Consider the following 14872-nt stretch of genomic DNA (forward strand, 5'->3'; position numbering starts at 1 on the left):
GAGGGGTGGTCATCACGAGGTTTAACTGACATGGAAAAATACTGAACAACACAATAGCAGGAACTGAGCAACTGTTATAACTAGGCTGCGATACCAGAACAGTAAGAACCTATACATGGACGGAGGGAGCCTGCGATAGGCTGAGCAAGTCTAAACCACGCTCAGCCTCTACTGCGATAGACATAGTTCCAACCCATCTGTTGGCCTATCACAGTATAAAAACAACTGTTTATGTACATCCTGTCAGCTCCCTGTTCTGCCCTGCGTGGTATTACAGTGAGCCCGTATATATACGAACGTTGCATTTGCCATTTATTGCTTAGCTAATGAAAAATTCATAGTATACAATCGGTGACTCATTGTTATATTTATCCTGATACCAGATTCGAATTTACGCAACTCTAACAATATATACACATAGATAGTGATAAGTACGAACATTGCTAGAGAGGCAGGCTGACTTGCGGCGTAATTACATTGAATACACAATAACGTTCCTCAAATTATGACAGAGAAAATTAGTTGTGGCATTTAGAGGGAAAACGTGTGCATTATAGCTTTGAGTCACTTTTCAAAAGTGGCTAAAAGTTCCAAATACATTTTTAAAAAGTAGCTGAATATCGTCAGGATAGTCTGAATAGATGCTACAGCTAGCAACATTATTGCTAGGCGGTCCATTGGGCTATATTTGGCTATAATATAGGGAGGTAAGAATAGTTGTATCGTATAAAGTTGTGGTTGTTTCCCGGGTATTGATTTTTGGTTAGGTAACTAACGCCAGTGAATTCGAACAAGAAGTTAACATATTCTAAACATGATCTGTTTTCATTATGGGGAACAATGAAAGGTCTACAATAGGGTATGGCTGGCTGGGCGTGTTTTATTTTAAAGGGACAGTGCACGTTTATCACAGTTGTGTGAGTGTAATGGCAGGCTATAAAGTATTTTGGGGAGGCAATTTGGAGAAAGACTGAATGAGTTACATGAAACAGAGGAAATTTAAAACAAATGATTTGAGGGGATTATCATAATTATTAGGTTTTGGTTTTGTTGTAAACGTTTGGGTTAAACAATTTAAAGGCAATGCTACAAAAAACTAATTGAGTGTATGTAAGCTTTTGCTGTAACTATTCACACCCCTGAGTCAATACTTTGTAGAAGCATCTTTGGCAGCGATTACAGCTGTCAGTCTTTCTGGGTAAGTCTAAGGGCTTTCCACACCTGGATTGTGCATCATTAACACATTACTCTTAAGAAAAATTCTTCAACTATGTCAAATTGGTTGTTGATCATTGCGAGACAATCATTTTCAGGTCTTGTCATAGATTTTCAAGTAGATATAAGTCAAAAATGTAATTTCGTCCACATGAACATTCACTATCTTCTTGGTAAGGAACTCCAGTTTAGATTTGGCCTTGTGTTTTAGGTTAATTCATCTCCCAGTGTCAAGTGGAAAGCAGACTGAACCAGTTTTTCCCTTTAGGATTTCTCCTTTGCTTAGTTCTATTCCGTTTATTTTTTATCCTGCATTACTCCCCAGTCCTTAACGATTAAAAGCATACCCATAATATGATACAGCCACCACTATGCTTGAAAATATGGAAAGGGGAAAGGGGGATACCTAGTCAGTTATACAACTGAATGGCCCGTGGAAAAGTGAGAGTGGTACTCAGTAATGTGTTGTATTGGATTTGCTGCAAACACACAGTATTACTTTAGTGCCTTGTTGCAAACAGGATGTATGTTTTGGAATATTTTTTATTCTGAACAGGTTCTTCTTTCACTCTGTCAATTAGGTTAGTATTGTGGAGTAGCTACTATATTATTGATCCATCCTTAGTTCTCATAGTCAGTCATTAAACTCTGTAACTGTTTTAAAGTCCCCATTGGCCTCATGGTGAAATCTCTGAGTGGTTTCCTTCCTCTCTGGCAACTGAGTTAGGAAGGAAGCGTGTATCTTTGTTGTTACTGGGTGTATTGATACACATCCAAAGTGTAATTCCTAACATCATGGTGGTTTTTACCCATCTACCAATAGGTGCCCTTCTCTGTGAGGCATTGGAAAACCTCCCTGGTCTTTGTGGTTGAATCTGTGTTTAAAATTCACTGGTCGATTGAGGGACCTTACCGATTATTGTATGTCTGGGGTACAGAGATGAGGTAGTCATTGAAAACTCATGTTAAACACAGAGGGAGTCCATGCAACTTATTAGGTGACTTGTTAAACAACTTCTTAGGGCTGAAATCCCGTTAACGGGATCGATATGACAACAGCCAGTGAAAGTGCAGGGTGCCAAATTCAAAACAAAAATCTCAATTAAAATTCCTCAAGCATACAAGTATCTTATACCGTTTTAAAGATAAAATTCTCGTTATTCCAGCCACAGTGTCTGATATCAAAAATGCTTTACAGTGAAAGCACCACAAATGATTATGTTAGGTCACCACCAAACCACAGAAAAACACAGACATTTTTCCAGCCAAAGATAGGATTCACAAAAAGCACAAAGAGATAAAATTAATCACTAACCTTTGATGATCTTCATCAGATGACACTCATAGGACTTCATGTAACACAATACAAGTATGTTTTGTTTGATAAAGTTCATATTTATATTAAAAAATCTGAGTTTACATTGATGCGTTATGTTCAGTAGTTACAAAAACATCCAGTGATTTTGCATAGCCACATCAATTTCAAAGAAATACTCTTCATAAATATTGATGAAAATACAAGTGTTACACATGGAATTATAGCTGTATTTCTCCTTATTAACACAACCGCTGTGTCAGATTTCAAAAAAGCTTTACAGAAAAAGCAAACCATGCAATAATCTGAGATCGGCGCTCAGAAAACAAATACATTTATCCGCCATGTTGGAGTCAACAGAAATCAGAAAGAAGATTATAAATATTCACTTACCTTTGATGATCTTCATCAGAATGCACTCACAGGAATCCTAGTTCCACAATAAAATGTTTGATTTGTTCGATAATGTCCAACATTTAGGTCCAAATAGCTACTTTTGTTAGGGCGTTTAGTACACAAATCCAAACGCTCGTATAGGTCCAGCCGAACGTAGGACGAAAGGTTCAAAAAGTCATATTACAGTTCGTAGAAACATTTCAAACTAAGTATAGAATCAATCTTTAGGATCTTTTTATCATAAATCTTCAATAACATTCCAACCGGAGAATTCCATTGTCTGTAGAAAAGCAATGGAACGGAGCAACCTCTCATGTGAAATGCGCATTACCAGCCCATGGCTCTCTGCCAGACACCTGACTCATTCAGCCCCACATCACAGTAGAAGCCTCATTCTAGTTTCTAAAGACGGTTGACATCTAGTGGAAGCCTTAGGAAGTGCAATTTGCCCCATATTCCACTGTGTATTTGATAGGGACTGAGTTGAAATTCGACCAACCTCAGTTTTTCCACTTCCTGTTTGGATTTTTTCTCAGGTTTATGCCTGCCATATGAGTTCTGTTATACCCACATACATCATTCAATCAGTTTTAGAAACTTCAGAGTGTTTTCTATCCAAATGTACTAATAATATGAATATATTAGCAACTGGGACTGAAGAGCAGGCCATAAACCTGAGAAAAAAATCCACTACTTGGATGAATAAGGTGCAAAGAGGTGCCCAGAGTGAACGGCCTGCTCCTCAGTCCCAGTTGCTAATATATTGATATTACTGCCCCCAGCCATAATACGTTTTACTCATTAACTTATTTAATTTAAATTTAAGCTTGTCAAAGCAAAGGGGTTGAATACTTACTACCTCAAGACATTTCAGCTTTCCATTTTTAATTAATTTGTAAAAAAGAAAATGACAAAAAATAGAAAACATAATTCCATGTTGACATTATGGGGTGTGAAGGCCAGTGACAAAAACTCTCATTTGAATCTATTTTAAATTCAGGCTGTAACACAACAATGTGGAAAAAGTTAAGGGGTGTGAATACTTTCTGAAGGCACTTTACTTCCATTCATTTTTTAAATTTGTATTATTTCACCTTTATTTAAAACCAGGTAGGCTAGTTGAGAGCAAGTTCTCATTTACAACTGCGACCTTGCCAAGATAAAGCAAAACAGTGTGACAGACAACAACAAAGTTACACATGGAGTAAACAATAAACAAGCCAATAGCACAATGAACAAGTCAATAACACAGTAGAAAAAAATAAAGTCTATATACATTGTATGCAAATGGAATGAGGAGGTAGGCAATAAATAGGCCACAGGAGTGAATAATTACAATTTAGCAGATTAACACTGGAGTGATAAATGAGCAGATGATGATGTGCAAGTAGAGATACTGGTGTGCAAAAGAGCAGAAAAGTAAATAAAAACAATATGGGGATGAGGTAGGTAGATTGGGTGGGCTATTTACAGATGGACTATGTACCACTGCAGCGATTGTTTAGCTGCTCAGATAGCTGATGTTTAAAGTTGGTGAAGGAAATAAAAAAGTCTCCAAACTTCAGCGATTTTTGCAATTCGTTCCAGTCACTGGCAGCAGAGAACTGGAAGGAAAGGCGGCCAAATTAGGTGTTGGCTTTGGGGATGATCAGTGAGATATACCTGCTGGAACGTGTGCTACGGGTGGGTGTTGTTATCGTGACCAGTGAACTAAGTTAAGGCGGAGCATTACCTAGCATAAACTTATAGATGACCTGGAGCCAGTGGGCCTGGAGACGATTATGTAGTTAGGGCCAGCCGACGAGGTTGCAGTGGTGTGTGGTATAAGGTGATTTGGTAACAAAACGGATGGCACTGTGATAGACTGCATCCAGTTTGCTGAGTAGAGTATTGGAAGCTATTTTGTAGATGACATTGCCGAAGTCGAGGATCAGTAGGATAGTCAGTTTTACAAGGGTGAGTTTGGCGGTGTGAGTGAAGGAGGCTTTTTCTTCAGTTAGATGAGTCTTGTGAGGCCTGTGAGCATCCTGAAGCAAAACAACCGACATGCAGTACCAGTCAAAAGTTTGGACACACCTACTCATTCAAGGGTTTTTCTTTATTTGTACTATTTTCTACATTGTAGAATAACAGTGAAGACATCAAAATGATGAAATAACACATATGGAATAATGTAGTAACCAAAAAAGTGTTAAACAAATCAAAATATATATTATATTTGAGATTCTTCAAAGTAGCCATTACAAGAGTGTGCAAAGCTGCCTTAATGACAGCTTGCACACTCTTGTCATTCTCTCAACCAGCTTCACCTGGAATGCTTTTCCAACAGTCTTGAATGAGTTCCCATATATGCTGAGCACTTGTTGGCTACTTTTCATTCACACTGCGGTCATCCCAAACAATCTCAATTGAGTTAAGGTCAGGTGAGCACTCCATCACTCTCCTTCCTGGTCAAATAGCCCTTACAAAGCCTGAAGATGTGGTTTTGGTCATGGTCCTGTTGAAAAACAAATGATAGTCCCACTAAGAGCAAATCAGATGGGATGGCGTATCGCAGCAGAATACTGTGGTAGCCATGCTGGTCAAGTGTTCCTTGAACTATAAAGAAATCACAGACATTGTCCTCAGCAAAGCACCCCCACACCATCACACCTCCTCCTCCATGCTTCAAGGTGGGAACCACACATGCAGAGATCATCCATTCACCTACTCTGTGTCTCACAAAGACACGGTGGTTGGAACCAAAAATCTCAAATTTGGTCTCATCAGACCAAAAGACAGATTTCCGCTGGTCTAATGTCCATTGCTTGTGTTTCTTGGCCCAAGCAATTCTCGTCTTCTAATTGGTGTCCTTTACTAGTGGTTTCTTTGGAGCAATGAAGGCCTGATTCACGTAGTCTCCTCTGAACAGTTGATGTTGATGTGTCTGTTACTTGAACTTTGTGAAGCATTTATTTGGGCTGCAATCTGAAGTGCAGATAACTCTAATTAAACTTGTCCTCTGCAACACAGGTAACTCGGGTCTTACTTTCCTGTGCTGGTCCTCATGAGAGCCAGTTTCATCATAGCGCTTGAGGGTTTTTGCGACTGCACTTGAAGAGACTTTCAAAGTTCTTGACATTTTCGCGGAATGACTGAGCTTCATGTCTTAAAGTAATGATGGACTTTCATGTCTCTTTGCTTATATGAGCTGTTCTTGCCATAATATGGACTTGGTCTTTTACCAGGTTTATCTTCTGTATACCACCGCTAACATGTGACAACACAACTGATGAGCTCAAACTCATTAAGAAGGAAATAAATTCCACAAATAAACTTTAAACAAGGCACACCTGTTAATTAAAAGGCATTCCAGGTGACTAGCTCATGAAGCTGGTTGAGAGAATGCCAAGAGTGTGCAAAACTGTCATCAAGGCAAAGGATGGCTACTTTGAAGAATCTCAAATATAACATATTTTGATTTGTTTAACACTTTTGGTTACTAAATTATTCCATATGCATTATTTCATAATGTTGATATCTTCACTATTATTCTACAATGTAGAAAATAGTACAAATAAAGAAGAAACCTTGAATGAGTAGGTGGGTCCAAACTTTTGACTGGTACATATATTGTAAGGGTGCGTGCTGGTGGCAGGGAAGTCAGGCGCAGGAGATCGAACTTGGTATAAACGAAGCAGTTAAATAAGTGCCCAATAACTCAGAAAACCAAAATATGGGGGTACAAAATCCGTCGCACACCAGAACATATCTTGAACAGTGCTTACAAACAAACAATCACAGACAAGGAAAATGAGGGGGAACAGAGGGTTAAATACACAACATGTAATGAATGGGATTGGAACCAGGTGTGATTCCAAGAACACAGGATGAGATGTTACTATCCTTTGTGCAAGCACTTCCAAGAGTTCATGAACAGTGAGCCTGCTGAAATTTGGGGAGCGCATCGTCAGTAGTATACCTTTGGTTCCTCGGGTGTTTCGGCCTTTCACACTATACACCCTCCCCAAAGGCGGCCAGCGACAGGGTGATCAATCCTACGCTTGTGTCCCATTCCCAATTAGTCATAGGAGTTGTTGTTGATAGCCAACATCCCATGGGACTATGCATGGGATGTTGTGTGATACAAGACAAGACAAAACCAAAGGAAACTGAAAAGAGGAGCAGCGATGGCTAGGTCGGTGACTTCACCGAACGCCGCCCAAACAAGGAGAGGGACCAACTTCGGTGGAGGCCGTGACATATTTCACATATATACACAGTGCCTATAGAAAGTATTCAGGCCCCTTGACTTTTTCCACATTTTGTTAGGTTACAGCCACTTAAATGTATTAAATATTTTTCCCCTCATCAATCTACGGACAATACCCCACAAAAGCCCCATTTATTTTCATTATTTTAGAAAATGTATTACAAATAAAAAATGGAAATATACAATTTACGTAAGTATTCAGACCCTTTACTCAGTACTTTGTTGAAGCACCTTTGGCAGACATTACAGCTTCGAGCTTTTTGGGTATGATGCTACAAGCTTGGCACACCTGTATTGGAGTGTTTCTCCCATTCTTCTCTGGAGATCCTCTCAAGCTCTTTCAGGTTGGATGGGAGCGTTGCTGCACAGCTATTTTCAGGTCTCTCCAGGGATGTTTGATCGGGATCAAGTCCGGGCTCTGGCTGGGCCACTCAAGAATATTCAGAGACTTGTCCCGAAGCCACTCCGAGGTTGTCTTGGCTGTTTGCTTAGGGTCATTGTTCTGTTGGAAGGTGAACCTTTGCCCCAATCTGATGTCCTGGGCTCCCTGGAGCAGGTTTTCATCAAGGATCTCTCTGTACCTTGCTCCGTTCATCTTTTCCTTGATCCTGACTAGTCTCCCAGTCCCTGCCTCTGAAAAACATCCCCACAGCATGATGCTGCCACCACCATGCTTCACCGTAGGGATGATGCCAGGTTTCCTCCAGATGTATCGCTTGGCATTCATGGCAATCTTGGTATCATCAGACCAGAGAATCTTGTTTCTCATGGTCTGAGAGTCATAGGTGCCTTTTGGCAAACTCCAAGTGGGGTGTCATGTGCCTTTTACTGAGGAGTGGCTTCCATTGGGCCAATTTACCATAAAGGCTTGATTGATGGAGTGGTGCAGAGATGGTTGTCCTCCTGGAAGGTTCTCCCATCTCCACAGAGGAACTCTAGAGCTCTGTCAGAGTGACAATTGGGATCTTGGTCAGGGAGGTGACCAAGGCCCTTCTCTGCCAATTACTCAGTTTGGCCAAGTGGCCAGCTCTAGTAAGAGTATTAGTGGTTCCAAACTTCTTCCATTTAAGAATGATGGAGGCCACTGTGTTCTTGTATACCTTCAATGTAACAGAAATGTTTTGGTACTCGTCCCAAGATCTGTGCCTCGACACAATCCTGTCTCGGCACTCTACGGACTAAATCCGTTGACCAAATTCCTTTGACCTCATGACTTGGTTTGAACTGTAAACTGTGGGCCCTTATATAGACAGGTTTGTGCCATTCAATTGAATTGACCACAGATGGACTCCAATCAAGTTGTAGAAACATCTCAAGGATGAGCAATGGAAACATGATGCACCTGAACTCAATTTTGTGTCTCATAGCAAAAGGTTTGAATACTTATGTAAATAAGGGATTTCAGATTTTTATGGGGTATTGTGTGTAGATTTCTGAGGATTTGTTTTATTTAATCAATTTTAGAATAAGGCTGTTAAGTAACAAAATGTACAAGAAGGCAAGGGGTCTGAATTATTTGCCAATGCACTGTGTGTGTGTGTGTGTGTGTGTGTGTGAGATATATACATATATTGAGGCAAACCTCTTCAAGGTTAGGAGCATTTGTCACAAACTAAGTGGTAAACTGTCACCAAATCACCCAAGAATGAGAGTTCTTTCGAACAGGACAGTACCTGTGTGTTTGTTTCTCCGTCCTGGTCCACCCAGGCCGTAGGCGAGGTCAAGGAGAGCAGGGTTCGTTACACGAATCGGGTTCTCGGTAGGTCCAGGTCCAAACGCCAACAGGTAAGTCCAAAACAGTCCAGCTCATACACGGTAAATCCAGCCAATCTCTATTGTCTCTTTCTCTATTGTTCATAGATCCTTCCAGCACTCTCTTCTCCTCTTCCTGGTTTTTCTTGACCCTTTATCTGTGGGTTGGCTCCACCTTCTGAGGGTTCCCCTTGCTTCTGGGACTTGTAGTTTTGGTGGTCGGCCATTTTGTGATCTGTAGTTCTGACCGGGTGGCCATTTTAGTGATCGGGCAGAGCCCGTTTATTAGTTCTGCTCTCACTATCTGCCATTTATCACTCGACCCCCTTCTTTGCCATATTTAATATATATATTTATATATTTATATATATTTATATTTATTTATATATATATGTATATATATATTATATACAGTCGTGGCCAAAAGTTTTGAGATTGACACAAATATTCATTTTCACAAAGTCTGCTGCCTCAGTTTGTATGATGGCAATTTGCTTATATTCCAGAATGTTATGAAGAGCAATCAGATGAATTGCAATTAATTGCAAAGTCCCTCTTCGCCATGCAAATGAACTGAATCCCCCAAAAACATTTTACTGCATTTCAGCCCTGCCACAAAAGGACCAGCTGACATCATGTCAGTGATTCTCTCGTTAACACAGGTGTGAGTGTTGACGAGGACAAGGCTGGAGATCACTTTGTCATGCTGATTGAGTTTGAATAACAGACTGGAAGCATCAAAAGGAGGGTGGTGCTTGGAATCATGGTTCCTCCTCTGTCAACCATGGTTACCTGCAAGGAAACACGTGCCGTCATCATTGCTTTCACTACAAGGACTTCACAGGCAAGGATATAGCTGCCAGTAAGATTGCACCTAAATCAACCATTTATCGGATCATCAAGAACTTCAAGGAGAGCGTTTCAATTCTTGTGAAGAAGGCTTCAGGGAGCACAAGAAAGCCCAGCAAGCGCAAGGACCATCTCCTAAAGTTGATTCAGCTGCGAGATCGGGGCACCACCAGTACAGCATCTGCACGCACAGTGAGGCGAAGACTTTTGGAGGATGGCCTGGTGTCAAGAAGGGCAGCAAAGAAGCCACTTCTCTCCAGGAAAAACATCAGGGACAAACTGATATTCTGCAAAAGGTGCAGGGATTGGACTGCTGAGGACTGGGGTAAAGTCATTTTCTCTGATGAATCCCCTTTCCGATTGTTTAGGGCATCCGGAAAAAAGCTTGTCCAGAGAAGACAAGGTGAGCGCTACCATCAGTCCTGTGTCATGCCAACAGTAAAGCATCCTGAGACCATTCATGTGTGGGGTTGCTTCTCAGCCAAGGGAGTGGGCTCACTCACAATTTTGCCAAAGAACACAGCCATGAATAAAGAATGGTACCAACACATCCTCCGAGAGCAACTTCTCCCAACCATCCAGGAACAATTTGGTGATGATCAATGCCTTTTCCAGCATGATGGAGCACCTTGCCATACGGCAAAAGTAGTAACTACGTGGCTTGGGTAACAAAACATTGATATTTTGGTTCCATGGCCAAGAAACTCCCCAGACCTTAATCCCATTGAGAACTTGTGGTCAATCCTCAAGAGGCGGGTAGACAAACAAAACCCCACAAATTCTGACAAACTCCAAGCATTGATTATGCAAGAATGGGCTGCCATCAGTCAGGATGTGGCCCAGAAGATAATTGACAGCATGTCTGGACGGATTGCACAGGTCTTGAAAAAGAAGGGTCAACACTGCAAATATTGACTCTTGCATCAATTTTATGTAATATGAAATGCTTGTAATTATACTTCAGGACTCTATAGTAACATCTGACAAAAATATCTAAAGACACTGAAGCAGCGAACTTTGTGAAAATTCATATTTGTGTCATTCTCAAAACATTTGGCCACGACTGTATATGTGTGTGTGTGTGTGTGTTTTATTGTCACAGACACCAGATATGTGCAGTGAAATGTGTTGTTTTACAGAGTCAGCCATAGTAGTACAGCACTTCTGGAGCAAAGTAGTGTTGAGTGCTCGAACCAGCTGTCACACCTGCCCCCGCTCTTCCCCCCTGGCGCTAGAGGGCGCCAGGCTGCCCTGCATTACGCACTCCTGCCACCATCATTACACACACCTGCCTTCCATCGACACGTGCAACAGAGATTTATTGGACTCACCTGGACTCAATCACCTGTTTATTACCTTCTCTATATGTGTCAGTTCCTTGCTCTGTTCCTCACTGCTGCATTGATTGTCTTACGTCTGTGTATTACCCGGTTCTGATGCTGCTCGTGTCCTGTTCCATGTCTGTTCCTCATTAAATGTTGACTCCCTGTACCTGCTTCTCTACTCCAGCGTCGGTCCCTGCACCAGCGAACTTGCGGTTACTGGCCCGATGGTCTAACCTCTAGACTACTTATACATAATATATAATTACATACTGTATGTATTTCATTTAGTTTATTTATAAAATGTACTTGTAAATTAATGTATATGTATATATTTAATATATAGCTATAGTTATCTTGTCACCATTGTTACGCGCGCACCAGCGCATCATCAGCCCCCCCTCACTCCATCACCTCCCTGATTACCTTCTCTCTCTCTCTCTCTCTCTCTCTCTCTCTCTATATATATATATATATATATATACACACACGTCACTCCCTTTGCGTTTTTCCCCAGGCATTATTGTTTCTGTTCCAGTGTTAAGTCTGTTTATTGTTCGTGTTTCTTGTTTTGTGTTGCTTTTATTTATTTAAACACTGACTCCCTGAACTTGCTTCCCAACTCTCAGCGCACATCGTTACATATCTGGTGTGTATAATATATTGTTATATGTAATAATGTTGTAAGTCATTTATTTAAGCAGATATTAAAATAGAGTTTTATGCATATTCTACCTGTATCTCTGTATATATGTATAACATGTTCCCCTGGTTGGGTCCGTGGATAAACAACCTGACACATCTGAAAAAGAATGTTGCTGATATGAAGATGGAGATGACAGAGCTGCTGAGGGGCATGAAGGAGACTCTGAACCCTCATATGTGTAGAGGCTTTGTGGACTCGTTCCTCGTCCGAAAGCAAACCCTGGAGGTATGAAGATTTCATGCAGAATCTGCATCTCACTCATTCATAACAAAGTGGTGCATCGATATTGTTCAGTAGAACTTTACAAAATTTGAAAAAAAAATATTCCACCCTGTGGTGCACTTGGATACTGCAGCAGAACACAACAAACTTGAGTTGTTCACCACTAACATGTATGTACAATGACTGAATGCCAGATGAGAGAGGATAGAACTAGAGTTATGTCCTTATCAGCAGAATCACTCAAACAGTTCCTCAAGCTGCTTTAATAGAATGTGTTGATTATCTGTGAATAACTTACAACAGCTCCTTAAGTAACTGTTGTGCATAATTCATATGTCATCTGCTGTTTTGTTTCTGTTAGGAATCTGGCAATATGGATTCTTTCTACCATGACAACAACCTGGTATTTAGTGTTGGTAACCTGTTTGGTGCTGGTACCGACACCACTGCGCTGGGGTCTGCTGCTAATGGCCAAGTACCCCCATATACAGGGTAAGAATAGATATAAACACAAACGCACACACACACATATTCACTGAGCCAAAACACTGAGGCACTCATGATGTTACAAGTTGTAAACATTGGCAAAGGGCTAACTTGAAGCAGAGGTTATGAAACTAGTTTAGGATGGCTGGGTTAATAAAGGTTAAAAATTAACTCAGGTTTATAAGTTTCACTGCAGTAACTCCAAATCCTTTCTGTCTCAGACCGGGTCCTGGAGGAGATCAGCAGGGTTATAGGAAGTCGTCAGCCCTTAGCAGAGGACAGGAAGAACCTGCCCTACACTGATGCAGTGATCCATGAGACCCAGAGACTGGCCAACATTGCACCCATGGCCATCCCTCACAACATTCGCCGAGATGTCACCTTCTAGGGATACTTCATCAAGGTCAGATAATGTACATGGCTGTCCAAATCTGATCAAATAAATAAAATAAGCCTGAAATGTTTGTAATCCACTCCTTTCAAGTGTGCACTTCATTTATGACACCAAGTTTCATCAATTTTACTCTGAATATAACAGTGTCCTATGCTTCACTCTCACTGCAGGGGACATCTGATTCCTCTACTGACATCGGTCCAACAAGGCAATAGCGAATGGGAGATCCCCCACACCTTTAACCCCACCCACTTTCTGGATGAGCAGGGAGGATTTGTCAAGAGGGACGCCTTCATGGCCTTTTATGCAGGTAATCAACTTCATCACATAACAAATTATTTCATTGCAAGAAGTAGAGAAATTGTGGTTGCCATTTGGACAGACTTCATGCTATTTTCCATATCTTGGGTCTCTCTCGCAGGTCTTAGGGTGTGTCTGGTGGAGGGTCTGGCCAGGATGGAGCTCTTCCTCTTCTTCACCTCCCTCCTGCAGCGCTTTAGTTTCTCTCCTCCTCCTGGAGTAACAGAGGATGATCTGGACCTAACACCATTACTGGGGTTCACCCTCAATCCTTCACCTCACCAGCTGTGTGCTGTGATCCGGATCTGAGATGCAGTGGCAATTTTAACACGAAAATATTGGTGGGGCAAACTCAATCAAAAAAATGAATATGCACTGAAACATTACACATTAAATGCACCCTCATAATAACCAATCCCTGAAATGAGTTTGTGCGACACACACATACATTCATATTTTGTGTATGATCAGTTCATAGGCTACTTCGACTATCTTTTTAGATCTAATTGCACTGAAGACAGCATTAGTCAAACATACTTTAATAGAATGAAGTTTATTTTACTTCATTTTCAGCATAGGTCTGCATTATTGATAATCATTTTAAGAGTATTGGGACGCATCCTAAACACATTCTAAGTGCAGTTGCATCTGCCTGGCTGTTAACATTATCTAGTTTCATAATCTATGCTTCAATTTGTCCCTTTGCCAATGTTTATAACTGTTAACACCATGAGTGCTTTACTGTTTGTGTGTGTGTGTGTGTGTGTGTGTGTGTGTGTGTGTGTGTGTGTGTGTGTGTGTGTGTGTGTGTGTGTGTGTGTGTGTGTGTGTGTGTGTGTGTGTGTGTGTGTGTGTGTGTGTGTGTGTGTGTGTCAGTGGTGGCAGGTGGCATCTTTAGTGGGGAGGATGGGCTCATAGTAATGGCTGGAATGGAATGGTATCGAACACAAACACATGGTTTCCATATGTTTGATACCTTTCCATTTACACCATTCCAGCCATTATTATGAGCCGTCCTCCCCTCAGCAGCCTCCTGTGGTGTGTGTGCTACCAACACTAATACCAGGTTGTTGTCATGGTAGAGAGAATCCATATGGCCAGATTCCTAACAGAAACAAACACGCAGATGACATATGAATTATGTGGAACATTTACTTAAGGAGCTGTTTTAGTTATTCACAGATTTTATTTGATTTGAGATTTTATTAGGATCCCCATTTGCCGACGTCAACGGCGACAGGTAGTCTTACTGGGGTCCAACACATAACAATAAAAAATACATGACAGACAAATGACCGTATAATTTACATACATTTAAAAACATTAACATGTAGTGTACTTTTGTGCAACTACCAGTTACACGTACAGGTCACATGGGGGAGAGCTGTTGTGCCGTGAGGTGTTATTTCATTTGTTTTTTGAAACCAGGTTTTACTGTTGTCGTGGCAGAATCAGAATTCTTTAGGTAACATTTATAAATAAAATGTTTTATTCATTTTATTGCATGCTTATGTGAGATATTTGTCATTAGAATGTCTTCTTTTGGATAATACTGTTGGCTGTTTGCAGTTATCTGTTCTCTGTAAGGGGTTCTGTTACTTGAGCCACAGAAAGGGGAGAGGTCAAGCTTGTCTTCATATGTAAACATATCTTTTAAACCATG

At 40.9% G+C, this 14872-nt stretch overlaps 1 pseudogene; it reads left to right on the top strand.

Annotated features, from left to right (window-relative positions):
* Positions 1 to 5501: 5501 nt before the first annotated feature.
* LOC135534891 (cytochrome P450 2K1-like) lies at positions 5502 to 13533 on the top strand (annotated as a pseudogene).
* The last annotated feature ends 1339 nt before the right edge of the window (positions 13534 to 14872 follow it).

This window comes from Oncorhynchus masou, unplaced genomic scaffold (genome assembly GCF_036934945.1).
Source record: "Oncorhynchus masou masou isolate Uvic2021 unplaced genomic scaffold, UVic_Omas_1.1 unplaced_scaffold_4106, whole genome shotgun sequence".
Taxonomy (NCBI): domain Eukaryota; kingdom Metazoa; phylum Chordata; class Actinopteri; order Salmoniformes; family Salmonidae; genus Oncorhynchus; species Oncorhynchus masou.